We start from the raw sequence: 14,826 nt of genomic DNA, 5'->3' as shown, positions 1-14,826 counted from the left end.
TCTGTTACCTAAGTTCCAGTTATCAATTATAAGAGTAACAACAACAAAAAGTTCCAAAACATTGATTTTAAGGAAGTTTCAGATCGGAGTCCTAGGCTCCTTTTTTCTCTTTTCTTCGTTACGATTTCTATCACCTCCAGTTGCCAACTAAAAGTGACAGCACCAAGTCTCCGAAACATTGTTTTTGGAGTCTCGGATCAGAGTCCTAGACGCCATTTTTGTTCATCGCAACTCATCCATACACAAGATGTATTGGAATTCCAGAAAGCCGTGTCGCAGGTAGACAACCTGATTTAGAACATCCCCAGTTGGCGGGCGTTTAACCGAATCGAGGATTCATCTCCTCGCGCTCTCAAAGCGGAGCAGACACGATGTATGAGCAGTGTGTAATACGATGAGCACACGCACGCATCCAAACACGGCTGGAATATCACCAACACCGTCCCGCGGCCTGCACCCACGCAGGAGGTTCTCTCCTTACATTGCCGGTTGACTCGTGTTGTCCGGCTCTAGCACTTTGACTCGTTCCGTCTTTGTCCTTTGCACGGCTTGCCGAACACTTCATGCACGCGACACACAACCAACGTTCGGCACTTGGTTCCGGTACTCCTCCTTCTACGCCTCGTTGCTGCTCGAGAGCAACAAGAACGCCGGCAACGAGGCGGTCTTTGTTGTTCTCCGAGTGCGAGAGGAAGGCAGACATCGCTATTGGGGGGCACGTGGTCGAGAGAGAGAGAGAGAGAGAGAGAGAGAGAGAGAGAGAGAGAGAGAAAGAGAGAGAGAAAGAGAGAGTGAAAGAGGACGAATAGAGACGACGAACGAGGGACATATGCACCGCAGAGGGTGGGTGCAAGAGGAACAACACCAGCGATGATGCGATGCACCTGTAAGACAGAGGTGGAGGGTTCCGAAGCTGGAACGAACGAGCGAGACGAACGATGGGAAGAGGTGGAAGATCAAGGAACGGCAAAGTGCGAGGGAGATTGCGCGATATGTCGCATCCACAGCACCAGTGTGAAGGAGATAGCGCCGGGAGGATGTTGCGCCGAGTGCAAGGGACGTCCAAAAGCAGGGGTGTCGATAAAGATTTTTTTTAACTGAGAGGTTACGTTTCGAGCACGTTGTCGGGCGGAAAGTAACCTAAAATCAAACATGAGAGGAAATTTTATTTGAACGATGGAACGCGGATGGAAAGCCTGTGTACTCTGTACGTTATTGGTACAATAATTGGTAATTCTGGTTGTAATCGTTATCGAAGCAATAACGGGTCAAAAGTCGTTCGCCTTTCGTGAGTTGATCGAAATTTGTTTTGTCTATGTTTTGCGATAGGTTCTGGTAACGCCACGTGACTTATGACAGGATTGAAATTGGGGAAGCATCGTGCTCCGATTCGATAGAAATTTTGTAAGCTAATATACATAGTGCTCTGCAGTTAGAGTTAATAAAATGAATTGTATACAAATATTAAATAAAGTTATATAAATAAAATATATTTGCCAAACAGAAAATAATAGCCTATAATAAACTCCTGGGTATAGGCACAACGGACCAACGGAATTTTGTTGCAATTCACGTGGTTTTGTTACCAGAGCCCATTGTTTCGCCGAATGAAGCATAAATGAGATTTTTGCTCATCTCTATATAGAACAAAGTCATCTGTTGTCACCTGTACAGAACGGCAAATATTATTATTACAAAAATAAATTTTTTTGTATTTATATATATTCTCTATAGGAAGTGTTTTAAATGTAGACATTGATTTCTAAAAATATAAAAATCAGGGATAATAATAAGTCAACAAAAAGTGCATATACAGTCTCGAATGGGAAATACTTCTGAATAAAAAAATCTCTGAACATAACAAACTATTTGACAAAAATTTCGCTTCTTCGTTCAAAATTAAAGTTAAAAAAAATTGTTTCTCTGTATCTCTCGATAGTAGTTTTAAAAATACCAATAAACATGGAATTCTCCATTAGTTTCATAATAAATTTACCTCTCCACTAGCGAAACAGATTCTGAAACATTTCGAATAGCAAAAAACACAGAACTGAGGTTTATCGAGAACGTTTAAAATACGAACGTAAACACGTAGATGCAACCACTTAGAAATTAACGAGGAAATTAAATGAAATTTCTTTGCTGTTCAATCATAATATACGGCGAGTGTTTTGTTTCCACTCTTTTATACTGGTAGAAAGAACACGTGACAAAAATTAATTAAAAACTTAGGTCAAAGTGCAGGACGCCGGTAGCATAGCGTTAGTAAGTTGAATGACTATTAAAATTTCCAATGAAAAACCGCATCGACTCAGTTATATCGTAGGTCTTTAACCGAAGACGTATTCAGGATCGAATTTCTATGCATTCAAGCTCGATCTCACCTTTAGCTTTCGTTTTTAAGTGATTTTCGATCGTTCGAATCGATTCCAGTATGCACCAATTTGTTCTACATGTGTTATATATGCTCTCTCTTATATAACTGCAAGAAGATCATCGGTAGTACAATTTTTTTTTTTTTAAACAAATTGTAAGTTTACCACGTAAAAAAGCATAGAATTATTTTCCATACCAATACGTTGTAATGAGGTTGAGATTCAGGTCGAGACTCACACAGGCTACGTATTCGAATTGAATGGCTCATTAACGAGTGAAGTCAATTTACTCAAATTAACGAGGCTCGAACAAAGATAAATTTGGATGCGTGCTTGTCTTTTTAAATGGATAAAAGGCAGAGTAAGTAGTTGGCAAAAAGTATTAATGATTTCTGTAAAACCTAGCGAACCTCGAAATGGGTAAAAATGACTGTTTCTTATAATTTGATGGTACATTCGTAATCGTTACGAAATTAGCCATTATTGGTGTTTTCTGTGATATAAGGAAACACGAATCGCCCCTGTCGGTCGACGCCCTTGACTCCACGTACTGAGAAACGAGTCGAAGAGAGATGGAACGCGAAAGAAGAGAGACGACACGAGCCCGTTCTCTGTGTACATTGGTGTCCTCTTATTGGTGTATCGGTGTCGTCGTCGCCGTGGATGGTGTTAGTAGCCGCTCATTGGTGTTCGCCGCGGCGGCAAGCGGCGTTCACACGTTTCCCGTCATCCACTTCGGTACCCGGCTCGCAGTAGAGCGTCGTTCGTTGTGCGGTGCGGTCGTGGCGTTTCGTGATCCGTCTCGATGCATCGTACGTTCGATGTATGTGTGTGACCGTGCACGCGTTTTCCTTTTCCTTTAGACTTGTACATGTATCAAAGTGTTTGTGATAGTGCGAAAGGATCGTTTTGTGTTCGGTTTTTCTTTCTCGCAGTGCTCCAAAGGTGGATTAAAGACGTATCCCGGGAAACTCCAAAAATAAAAAATAGTATAGGAGTCAAGGTACTACATACCGACAGCCATTCTTTTTTGTAACGATTCCAGTTTCGCGCGCTGTCACCGCGAGAGATAGGGACACTCGAGGGATCTCGGTAAATTAGTGTACGGATTCTATTACATTTTTGCTCGCTGACCTTCTGTCATTTTTCGTTTTTTTGTGGCGTTTGCATCATAAACCATTCATCAACTCGATCGTCGTTGAGCGTGTCGTTTAACGCGTTCGCGTTAAATTTTTCCGCGAATGCGGCGCAACGTTATTAATCCCCGGTTCGTATGATACGTCGATTTGTTGGGGAACCGCGATAACAAGGAAGCTGCTGGGTGTTTGTTTAACGGCCCGCGGTATAAATTTCTGTGTGGTAGTCGGAGTCGTACGCGCAAGAAAACAAACACCGCTAATTAGAGTAACCAAGGGTAATATTTTGTGTTCGTCAGCGAAACACAACTCCGTCTTGCGAGAACCGTGTATTCGCGGGTTGACCTTTTCGTTCTCGTTGTGCTAATGTGGCCACGTAGTTGGAATCATCGAATAAAACATTAGTGCAATTTTATACTTTTCGATAGTTATTCTTAGCTCGATAGGTATTTTTACTTTTTCTTTACAAATGGGGTAAAATGTTTTGGCATTTACACGTTGCTCTACGTAATTGGAGCAATAATTGGAACAACAATACCATACAGACAAAATCTGAAATATTTCCAAAGTGTCCAATCATATAGATTACATATGTAATTCATGCAAAACGATACCAAGAAATATACTTTTTCTGAAGTTTCGAATAATTTGAGAAATACAGGGTTGATCATCCCCCTGATGTTGTCACATGGAGTAACTTGATCGTTTTAGCGAACTAACCGGTAACGCCATATCGCGTAACATTAACCTTGATAATTGCTTTCAGCGGGTTTGCTCAGTTCGTTGCCAACTCGAGTAGCGGTAATTATAGAAACGCTAGCAGATTTCAATGGCTTTTCGCGATATACGCCGGAAATTACGTCTACGGATTAACGCGTGTTCCGCGTGTTGTTGCACGGTTAAATCGGATCTTAATCGGCCTGACGTCTTACCTGGTCGGTAAGAGGACTTCTGGCAGGAAGGCCGTTATAAATATTTAAACTAGGCGTTATTAGGCGAGTTTGTAAGAATCACGTTGAGTTTCGCTATTTCTGTGTTTATTAAGCGGTACCCACCGGCAGCACCTTCGACGCGACACAGCTGTGTGGTAAATTAGTGGAAAGGGACACGGGGGTAGTTGGGAGTCGGGAGTCGAGGGTAATCGCCAATCAGCGTACATGGCTCATTAAATCATCGAGACAATCGACACGCTTTGCTCGGCCACTTTCTTCGTCGATTTCGTCGAGTTTATACGACCTACTTGCTTTCCTTTTTTTTTTTTTTCATTTCTCGCTCGGTGTTTCATTTCCGTGGTGTTACCAACACGCTCGAATGCGTTCAATTAACCTTAAATCAGTGTTTACCAAGGCAGGGGGCGCCTTACGTTCCAATGAGAGTGTGCCGAGAATATTTTCCACGCGGACAGTTTAGGGATGTTATCGTACGTGTGAGAGAAAAAAGACTTTTTTCCAAAATTTTTATTTCGCGTAATAGATAATCGTGGAATGTCAATATTTTTACATACGATGGTAGACGTGTTAAAGTCATAAACAATATTCTTGTTGTTTATTTTTAATAATTTTTTTCATTTGTCATAGTTATGTCAAATTTATTTTCCTTTTCTATGATTTTTTTATTTTTCTATGAATTTTTTTCATTTTTCTATGATTTTTTTTCATTATATCAAATTTATTTTCCTTTTCTATGATTAACACTATCACTTAACATTGGATTATGTAAAAGCAAAAATATCAAACAGATTATTGAATAGTGCTTCGAGTAATCTTTGATATTCAACGAGTAAAAAGTTCAATCTATCGCAATCGATAAAAATGATTAATTTCGTAGCAATTGAAATCTAAATAACAAACTATATCTGTCTATTTTGTGTGCAAAGATAGTTTTTCTACTTTTAGGCTTATTGGGTGCCTGTAAAAAGGTTTGAATAAACAAAATATAGTAGAATAGTATAATATAATAAAGTAGAATGATAGAATATGAAGTGTCTAAAAAGAATTTTGATACCGCTATCTCGAACGCTAAAAGGGATAAAATGAAGTAGTAAACGGCACAATTGATGCCACGACGACGCGTGATTCGGCGCGTTCGAATGTTTAAATATTCAAATAGTGGAACGATATAGGTGGGACGTTCGACCTTCGCATAAATCAGCGATAGTCATCGTATCGACGGCTTTATAACTACCCCATGATATAGCGGGATAGTTCGGTGGGTATCGTTGCGATTATCGTTCGGCCATCGCAGTTTTCTCTTGAATGTTAATTAACTGAATAAAGTGTCAGCGTTTATCGGGCGGCACGCGCCCCACACGCCGTTATTATGAAGTCGTAAGCGACACGCTTGTCCCGTCGCCATCGATGAACCGTAATTTGGTTAACGTTTGTGTGGGAAATTCTTCGACGCTAGATTTGCGAAACACGATCATTTTCACCTATTCCTATGTTCAGAAGGTTTTGTAGAAATTGTTTATAATTTTTCGCCAAGCACTTGACTCGATTTTTAGCTGGATTATTTTGTGGAATCTTATAAATAATTAAAAGTTCTGACTTCGATACTTCTATAGTTTCTGATCGATTAAAATAATAGTTCTATTAATTGGAACTATTGCATAATTTTTTAAACAATTTAAAATTAACGAATCTGTGGTACGTATTTATGTGGAACGAGTTCTGATCAAATTAAAAGAGTTGTCGAATTGTTCTAAATATTATCCAATATTATTGGGTTGTTCAGAAAGTCCATGCCGATTTTTTGTTGGTGGTGTAGGTTTAAATATATGGTTAAAGAAATGGTTGAAAACGAATAACATATATCCATCCCTTAAAAGGTGGAAAGGTTGTGAAACAAAATGGTACCTATGTAGTTCAATAAATATATATAAAAATTCAAGTATGCCTTTGCATTTTTCTTCAAACTTGGCACGAACTTTCTGGACAACCCAATGCTATAAAAATATATCTATTATATGTTATGAAATATTATCCGTTAGTTTTAATTGATAAATGATTAAATGATCAGGAAGTATAGAACCATTGGAAATGGTGTTTACACAGACGATGTTTCAAAAATTATCCAATAGATGTAATTATCTAAATTCTAATAGAACCATTACTTTAATCGATCGGGAACTGTAGAACTACTAAAAACCAAGTCAGAACTCATAATTATTTACGAGCTTTCACAAAGCGAGCCACCAGCTTCCCACAGCCGACGAGCATACACCCAAATTCAGCATTTTTTTGTCTAATCCTTCAAATTCATTCGAGTAAATCGACTCCACTTATTGAAGCATTACCTCGGTAATGGAAATCTGATACAAAATCTCCGTGAAGCTAGTGTTAAACTCGTGACGCAGCGCGCGCTGGTACTTGAACGTGTCGCGATAACGATCGCGAGCGAAAGAAATCACGGATATCGCGTGGTTAAGGATCTTAACGGCGATTAGGCGAGATTCGTGATAACTTCCTTCGTGACTTGCCTCGCGCTGCGTCCGGTGGCCTCCCTCTCCCTAACCGGACGTGTATAGGTGTCTTTGAACAGCTGCCGCGTGCGCCTGTTTATTTTCCTTTTCACGAATTTCATCCGGACGAACATTCCAACGTTTCCGACCATGCACAGCATCGCTTACGATGGAAATCGTCCGTCACCCTCGATCATGCATCAGGATAATACAAAATAATAGAGAAGAATCACGAAAATCGTACTCTCAATTCTCTTTTTTTTTTTTTTTTTTGTATAACTTGTTGATTTGTTTGTTTTTATTATTTAGCATTTTGAGGGATATTGACATGTATGCGTCTGCTTTTATTTACAAAAAACGATCAAAGAGGTGGCAACCCTTATACCACCAATACCACCCTTAAGAAAGAATTTAAAAATCATCCCTCGATATTCGTCAAAAATGTTAGCGAACGTTTACAGAAATAATTCATGAAAAATGTTTGATCGCGTATTTAACTCTCATGCTTGACTTTAATACAGTTACTGTTCTCCATAAATACAGACACCAAAACATGCATGATTTTAAACGTTACCGATTGTAACATCCGATATTTTCGTTAATATTTTGCGCGGCTGCCAGCCGCCATTGAAAGCATCGACATTTTTGTCTCGGTGTTGTCGATCGAGCGTTTTGTAAATTCCATCGATAAATTTTTCGTCGCACACCAGCATTCCACGTATTATGTACCGGTATACACGGGAACAGGCGATAAAGGCGTCGCGCGTTAAACTGCTGAAAAGTTTTCATCGGCTCGTCGCGCTCGTTTATTGCAAATTGATGGAAATGACTGTTCGAATTTGACTGGGAGTTTTTCACGTACTCTCGCTCCATTATACATCGCCTGTGAAATATATTATCCGCGGGGAATGGACTGTTAACGGAGTTACATGACTCCATTTTCATGTTACACGAAACACCATCCGGTGTTACAAAGAGCCCGTAATGACACGCATACGTGCGTGCAATCGTGATCACGCCGCGTGAATGATAACAACAATGAAAAATATTTTTCGTTCGATGGTCAGTTCCTCTCCGTTACGCTCCGGAGACTTTTGTTCCAGGTTACTTTTATTCCGTAGATTTTGCAATATTTTAAGGACGCAGCATTAAGAGTCTAAGTATTAAGTGTTTCTTGGGATACTTTTTTTCACAAGGAGGAACTTATGTAAAGTTCTTTTAATTTTGAGAATACCTTAGGTATGTTTCCAAATTTACTTGGCAATTTTTACAATTCATTTCGCACCGTAATCTTTGAGATATCAGTTTGTGGAGATGATAACTCAAAAATTAATTGTTCGATCGTTTTCAAATTTTATACACCGTTTGCCATTCCGTAGATCTTGCAATATTGAAAGGAGGATGTAGAATTAAAGTATTAAGTGTTTCTTGGGATATGTTTTTTCGAAAAGAAGAACTTATGTAAAGTTCTTTTATCTTTGAAAATATCTTTGATATGTTTCCAAGATTATTTGGGAATTTTTAGAATTCATTTCACACCGAGATCTTTGAGATTATATTGGGTTGTCTGGAAAGTTCATGCCGATTTTTAGTAGGCGGTACAGGTCTGAATATATCGGAATGGTTGAAAACAAACAACACGTGGACATCCCTTAAAAGGTAGAGAAATTATGGAACAGAATGGTACATACATAATTCAATAAATATATATCGAAATTCAAACGTGTCTTGGAATGTTTTTTAAAAATTGCCACGAACTTTCTGGACAACCCAATATATATCACTTTTTTTTTGTAAGTAACATTTTTTCAATCTGTGGAAACGATAACTCAAAAATTAATTGTTCGATCGTTTGCAAATTTTATACACCATTTGCCATTTAACATTCCATTTAACATTCCATTTAACCATTCGTATTGAAACATTTATTGCAATTCTTTGAAATTCATGGTATCTTTTAATAACGTCGTCGCGTTCAGCTTACACGAGGGTGCAAAGCACTTTCTTCCCGTTTCATTTCTTCACCCTTCCTTCGTTCTTTGTCGTCCGTTGGAAACACGCCTCGAAGATTAGGATAAATGCCCACGGAACGGCGCCGGAGCGTGGTTTACGCGGCTCGTAAATCGAACGATAAATTGATCGGCCGGATTCGTAAAGTCCCGTCCACACGCAACGTGGGCAAATAAATTATTTAAAAATCAATATGCGCCGCGTCGGTGGCGTTTCGGACGGTTTTATGGAAATCAAAAATGAAAGGGTCGTTCTTGTAAGCCTGGAATAAGCTTACAGTTATTTTTCCGTCGCATTCCCATACATTCGATATTAATTTTTGGATAATGGAAACGTTGAAAATTCGTTGCACTTTTTATACAATATTTTTGACAAGAAAAAAATCACACAATATTAACAAAATCTAAGTAAACGAAGCAAAATCAATCGGGAACATGTCTTCGCGTAATAGAATTTTAATTTATTCATTGAATACACTTAAATTCTGTGATCGTTCGAAGAAATTCCCATAGTAAATTATTATTTCCGGCGACTCAACTTTTCGCAGCTTCATCAAAAATTCTACACTGGACGAAAAATAGAGCGCGCGGAGTTTCAGACTCCACGATCGGGTGGGGGGACTGCTATAATCAATCAGATGGGACGTTTAAAGGGAACTGTAGTGTGGGTTGTGTGCGCTGCCTCACCCTACCAATTGAGGGTAAAACCCAGCTCGCGCGATAGCTGTCAATTCTTTGGACAGCAATTTAATTCTGACGAGAGAGCGTTGGTTCTCGCAGAGGAGAGCACCGCCGCGCAAAGTCACCCTGAAAATACACCGAAAAAGTTTGCAAAACACCTTGAGTTCTGTTCGAACGATAACGCGTCGTTATTATGTAACTAGCGAGTGGACGATTTTTCCAAGTTTGTTTACAAATGTTGCCGGGCTTCGTGATTGTAATTTCTTGTTGATGCTCGAGACGAGTAAGCCAGACCTAGGCACGTTTAAAATGATCATATGCGAAGCATGATTTCGACAACACCGTGTAAAACGTGATATTTCGAATAATATTTGTGCTTATTTTATTTATATGAATTTTTGGAGTAACATTATTTGGAATATTATCTCGAACAACACTTTACTTCATTTCACAATTCTTTTCGTGTTTGTGATCAATTACGAAGTAACGTTATTTGAAATATCTTTTTAAAATAACACTTTCTTGTATTTCACGATTATTCTTATACTTGCGATCACTTTTGAAATCGCAGTATTTGAAATATTATGTTTAGACTGCGGATTTTTATCCATTTATAGAAAATTTGAATGTGCAAGAATATTAAAAAGATTGAAGATAAAGTTCATGTTATAATATTTACAGAGTAAAATAAATTCCTATTTATTTTGATATAAAGATCCGCGGTCTAATTATGTTAAATAACATATTATTTTATTTTACGTAAAGTGTACCGTATAATATAAAATATATATTATATTTTATACGATATTATTGAAATACTATTTCACGTAACGTGTTATTGTCTGTTATCTGTATAAAGTTTCACTTCTTTATGATCAATGTAACAAGCAAACTCTTGGCAACACTAAAGATAATGAGGGAGGGAAATCAAGGATTAAATTCTCCTGTTTATCACAATCGTCACAGTATGGTAAGGTATTACCAATCAAACCTGGACAAATTGTCCACTTAGGTAGATACTTATTCTTCATCGTTTGGAGAAACCAAAACGCTGTTTTCGTTTCTATGACTCATTTGTAACGAGGGTGTTCTAATTACAGGCGGCGAGAGGTTCCAGATGCTGAACGGCGAGGGAAGACCGCTGGCGTTTCTCCAAGATCCTGAGAATGTCACCGCAGAGATCAGCCCAGGGAATGGATCATGAAGTAACCGTGCACAAAGGCCACGTGTGATTCTTTGCGAAGTATTTAGCCACAATTAAGATGTACCCCGCGCCGGCGAGACACCCAGCCGCTGCCGTAAGTACTTGCAACTATATACCCTGTGCTCAGAAAATGTCGTGTCTAATTTTAGGTGCGGGTAGTATTCGTGAAAATGATCGAAAAAGTCGGTGAAATTAATTTAAGTCGTATCAAGGTATTGAATCCTTTGGGCTATGAATTTCTTGATGCAGTAAAAGTTGAATGAAAATTCTTTTAAAACATTCTTCATCCAAACAACACGAAAAGTTAAATGCCATGCTCCCTATATATGTAGTATTCAATATTTCAATTTAATTTTGATTTCAACTTCTGATTTTGTCTATTTCGTCTATTTTGTTCTAAATATTTAAACACCATTTCGTTTAAATTTGAGGTACGGAATATTTAAATCGAATTTTCAATCAACGTCAGACGAAGACTGTTTCAAACAAATTTCACGAAACCTTTCTAAAAAAGCATTTAAATTCAATATACGATAGGTAAAAATATTTGAATAGAATTCCTGTGTTACCTCGAAACGTTTGGTTAAAAGCTTCGACTGTCGAAAACAAGAGAAGTTGATTCGTTCCAAATACGATAGTAAGTATCGAGAAAGTTTCGAAACAACGTTGCCAATCTTTTTTTTCTTTTTCTTTTTTTCGGACACGGTGTACAGGACGATTTCTTTTTCGCTGCGCCTCGTCGTTGAACTTTCTTGATTGCGCGCCGAGCGAAACAGTCGGATCTCGGTGTTGCGGTAAAAATTACGACGGGTAAGTGCATTACTCGGCGCAACCCGAGACACCGCGAACTTACCTAATTTTTATCGTGTCCGGCGTAGTTTCAACGCGTACGGGGAAACTGTTAATTTTTGTAATTTTCTTTCCGCGGGTAATTTTTATGACTTACGTTCCAACACGAGGTATGAATTATAAGGAAAAGGTGTTTTCGACTTTGTCTTGGAGGTAAATATTATCACGGGAGGAAAAAAGTCTTCCTTAAAAATTTAGAAACAAATTTTTTTATCGATGCAGAGAGAGAGAGAGAGAGAGAGGGAGTTTAATTATTCTGATGACCTCGATGTATTTTTGCAAGTTTATTTCAGTGCTCTTTCTTTTGATAAAATTTGTCAATATTGACCTGAGAGGATTTATTTCCTGAGAGGATGTATGGTCGTCTTCAGATGGAGTATAATCTTCGAAAACAAATATAAAGTATACAGTGTATCAAATGAAAGAATCATCAAAAATTACAAGATCGTTAAAGATGAAATTAGAGTTAAATGAAACTTATACGAAATATGACAAAGCAATAATTCATACTCTCCGATTATTCTGTCGATTTTTTTCGTATCTTTGAAAGTTTAACAAGAGTCTAATTTTCCTCCAATTGTTCAGTGTCCTTTCTTTTCGTAAAATTGTTTCGTAGTACTGTTCGAATATCAGAAAGTGTGTTTTTCTAAAGGTTCTATGTAACCCCCAGTATATTTTCATGAGCGTTTGCCCGGCGCTTAAAATGTTTAACCCTCAGTTTTCGAAATTTGAAAAATTTTCAAATTTCAAATTTGATCGACCGGATCGAACAAAAGTTAACAAAATAAACGTCGGCTGTGAAAATTGTTCAAATAATAAATACATTGATATTTAAAAAAATTTAATTTGAAAAATCAGGCTTCTAAAAGGTAATACACGGAGTTTCTCAAATCCCTGATACCTGAGTGACATTATTATTTTTGTGTCGAAATTAACGTATAGCTGCCAGCACTATCTTCTCCATCTCTAACTCAAACCGCCCCCCGAAAAAGCTTAATTGTCGTTCCATCGTGCAATAATAGCACGGTCCACGCGCGAACAGGCGCGTACCCTCGCATTTTTCTCGTTTCCACGGTTGAAAAAGCTAAAACCGCGAAAGGGCAAACCAAACGGTGGCGGTTGCGAGGCTCACGGAAGAAAGCGCGTCGGCACGGAGTAATATAATTGCGGGGTCATCGTAGAAAAAGCGTTCTCCTTTATACGGTTTACTCGGGGCGCCTTTTAGATTCTCATTTTCTTACTGCAAATAATTCCGCCATTCAAAGAATGCTTTGGACCCGGCGCCCTCTTTCTCCTCTCTGTCCGTTTCTTCTCTCTCGTTCTTTTTTTTTCTCTCTCTCTCTCTCTCTCTCTCTTTTTCTTTTACCTCTTTCCAACCGCCGTTATAATTTCACGCGTCACATAAGCTCAAAGTCCTTTACGCGAAACGAGACCACCGGGGAATTCGCTGACACAGGAGAGGAGGCCTCTAGAAATTGTACAGATTATTTATAGAGTAAGAGAGAGGGACGGTGGGACGAGCGAGTCAACGTACAACAATTGCAGTTCGCAGAAGCAAACGGCCACTGACGATATCTGGCCCGGGCGCTCCTCGTTGAGTTGTTTGCTTATTGGCGCTAATGTGGCGCCGTTCAAGGGGCATAAAGTGGTTCAATAATTTCCACGTGAGGATTCTTTAAGCGTAGAATCGTTGTTCGGATGATAATACTGCGAATCTGTTCACGGTTATTATTCTTGGATCATCGTATAGAACGGGAGACTCGTTAAGGGGATATTCTTTTTTATTTGATCAGGTTCGAGTCATCTGTACATATAAAAATGAAAGTACTCGCTGATACATTAACGGGCAGACTAAACCCTTGCATCTAGAAAGCTGAAATTTTGCACAGAGGTTTCCTTTACGACGTATACAAGGAATAAGAAAGTATATTTCGAAATTCAACCACTAAGGGGGTAAGAAGGGGTTGCAACGTTTGTACGAGGAATATTTTATTTGTCGTCGGATTTGTTTGAAACTTGGTCTTAATGCTCTTTGATACAATTAACCAAACACCTATTTCGGCATTTAAAAAAATTCAACCTCTAATGGGGTGAAAAGGGGTTGCAATTCCTTTCGCTTTCCTTTATAATTAATTTCCTGTTCCTTTATTATAAAAACAATTTAGTTAGGAAATTTGTCAGTCCGAACCATTGGGTACATTTTTAGTATAAAATAAAAATATAATTCAACGCAGGTGAAACCGCTGGGCACAGTATTTAATAATTCCTCTCGTTAACTTTAAAAGTTCCTCCAAGCGAACCATATTCGACATGTTTCTAAAATTGTAACGTTTACCCCGAAAGAATTGAAAATAATCTTGCTGTGTAATGAAAATAAAATTATTATAATTTAAGGAATGGAAAGGGAGACCAAGGAAAAGGAAAAGGAGTCCAATCGAGTCGGACGACTCCTATTCTTGAAAGAGATTGGCAACGCTATAGACGAGTATGCGCACGTTATTATCGAGCATCGTGAACGATTGGATATTAACGGAGGAAATTAACTCCTGGCGTGCACGGTTTTGATTCAATCGCGAGTATCTGGTAGTTTGGGCGGAGTCATGTTAATTATGTATCACAATAATTCGGGATTCGACGATCCGTACGGCGACATTGGCAATAGTTAACTACTTATTAGAATATCTGTCGATATTCATCTATAATAGCGGCTTACAAAGTTTTTGGTAGCCTCCCACGATGCACGAAACAATGGCTGTATTTGAAATGAATTAAATAGCTGAATGTACAGTTAAATGATTAATTTTAAACAGTCATCGTATCGTCTCAACATTTTCGTTGAAAGTTTCTCTTACACTTACGATATTATTTCTTCCACTAATGCGCATTTCTTACTCTACTCTCTACCTCAAATAATTATATTAATTACCGAGGTTGGTCCTAAACTAGAAACTTCAAACATTAAAGTACTAAAATGTTTCTCGAGTTGTTATATCACAAGTCATACCAATATAAACATAATTGAGGGCTGTGCTGCAATAAGGAGGTAGCTTCATTTTGTTATGATCTTCAGGCTAGAACATAATCACGAATTTAAAACATTCCATTTTTTTTT

The 14,826-nt window shown here is 38.3% G+C and overlaps 1 long non-coding RNA gene across 1 annotated transcript; it reads left to right on the top strand.

Moving 5' to 3' along the window:
* Positions 1-3,098: 3,098 nt before the first annotated feature.
* Positions 3,099-14,127, top strand: LOC128885537 (uncharacterized). The gene is made up of 3 exons (XR_008459627.1): positions 3,099-3,378; positions 10,762-10,959; positions 14,109-14,127. It is a non-coding gene; the product is annotated as an uncharacterized LOC128885537 (long non-coding RNA).
* The last annotated feature ends 699 nt before the right edge of the window (positions 14,128-14,826 follow it).

Source organism: Hylaeus anthracinus, unplaced genomic scaffold (assembly GCF_026225885.1).
Source record: "Hylaeus anthracinus isolate JK02 unplaced genomic scaffold, UHH_iyHylAnth1.0_haploid 11981, whole genome shotgun sequence".
NCBI classification, from domain to species: domain Eukaryota; kingdom Metazoa; phylum Arthropoda; class Insecta; order Hymenoptera; family Colletidae; genus Hylaeus; species Hylaeus anthracinus.
The sequence above is the reverse complement of the archived record's forward strand: the minus strand, read 5'-3'. Positions and strand labels throughout refer to the sequence as shown.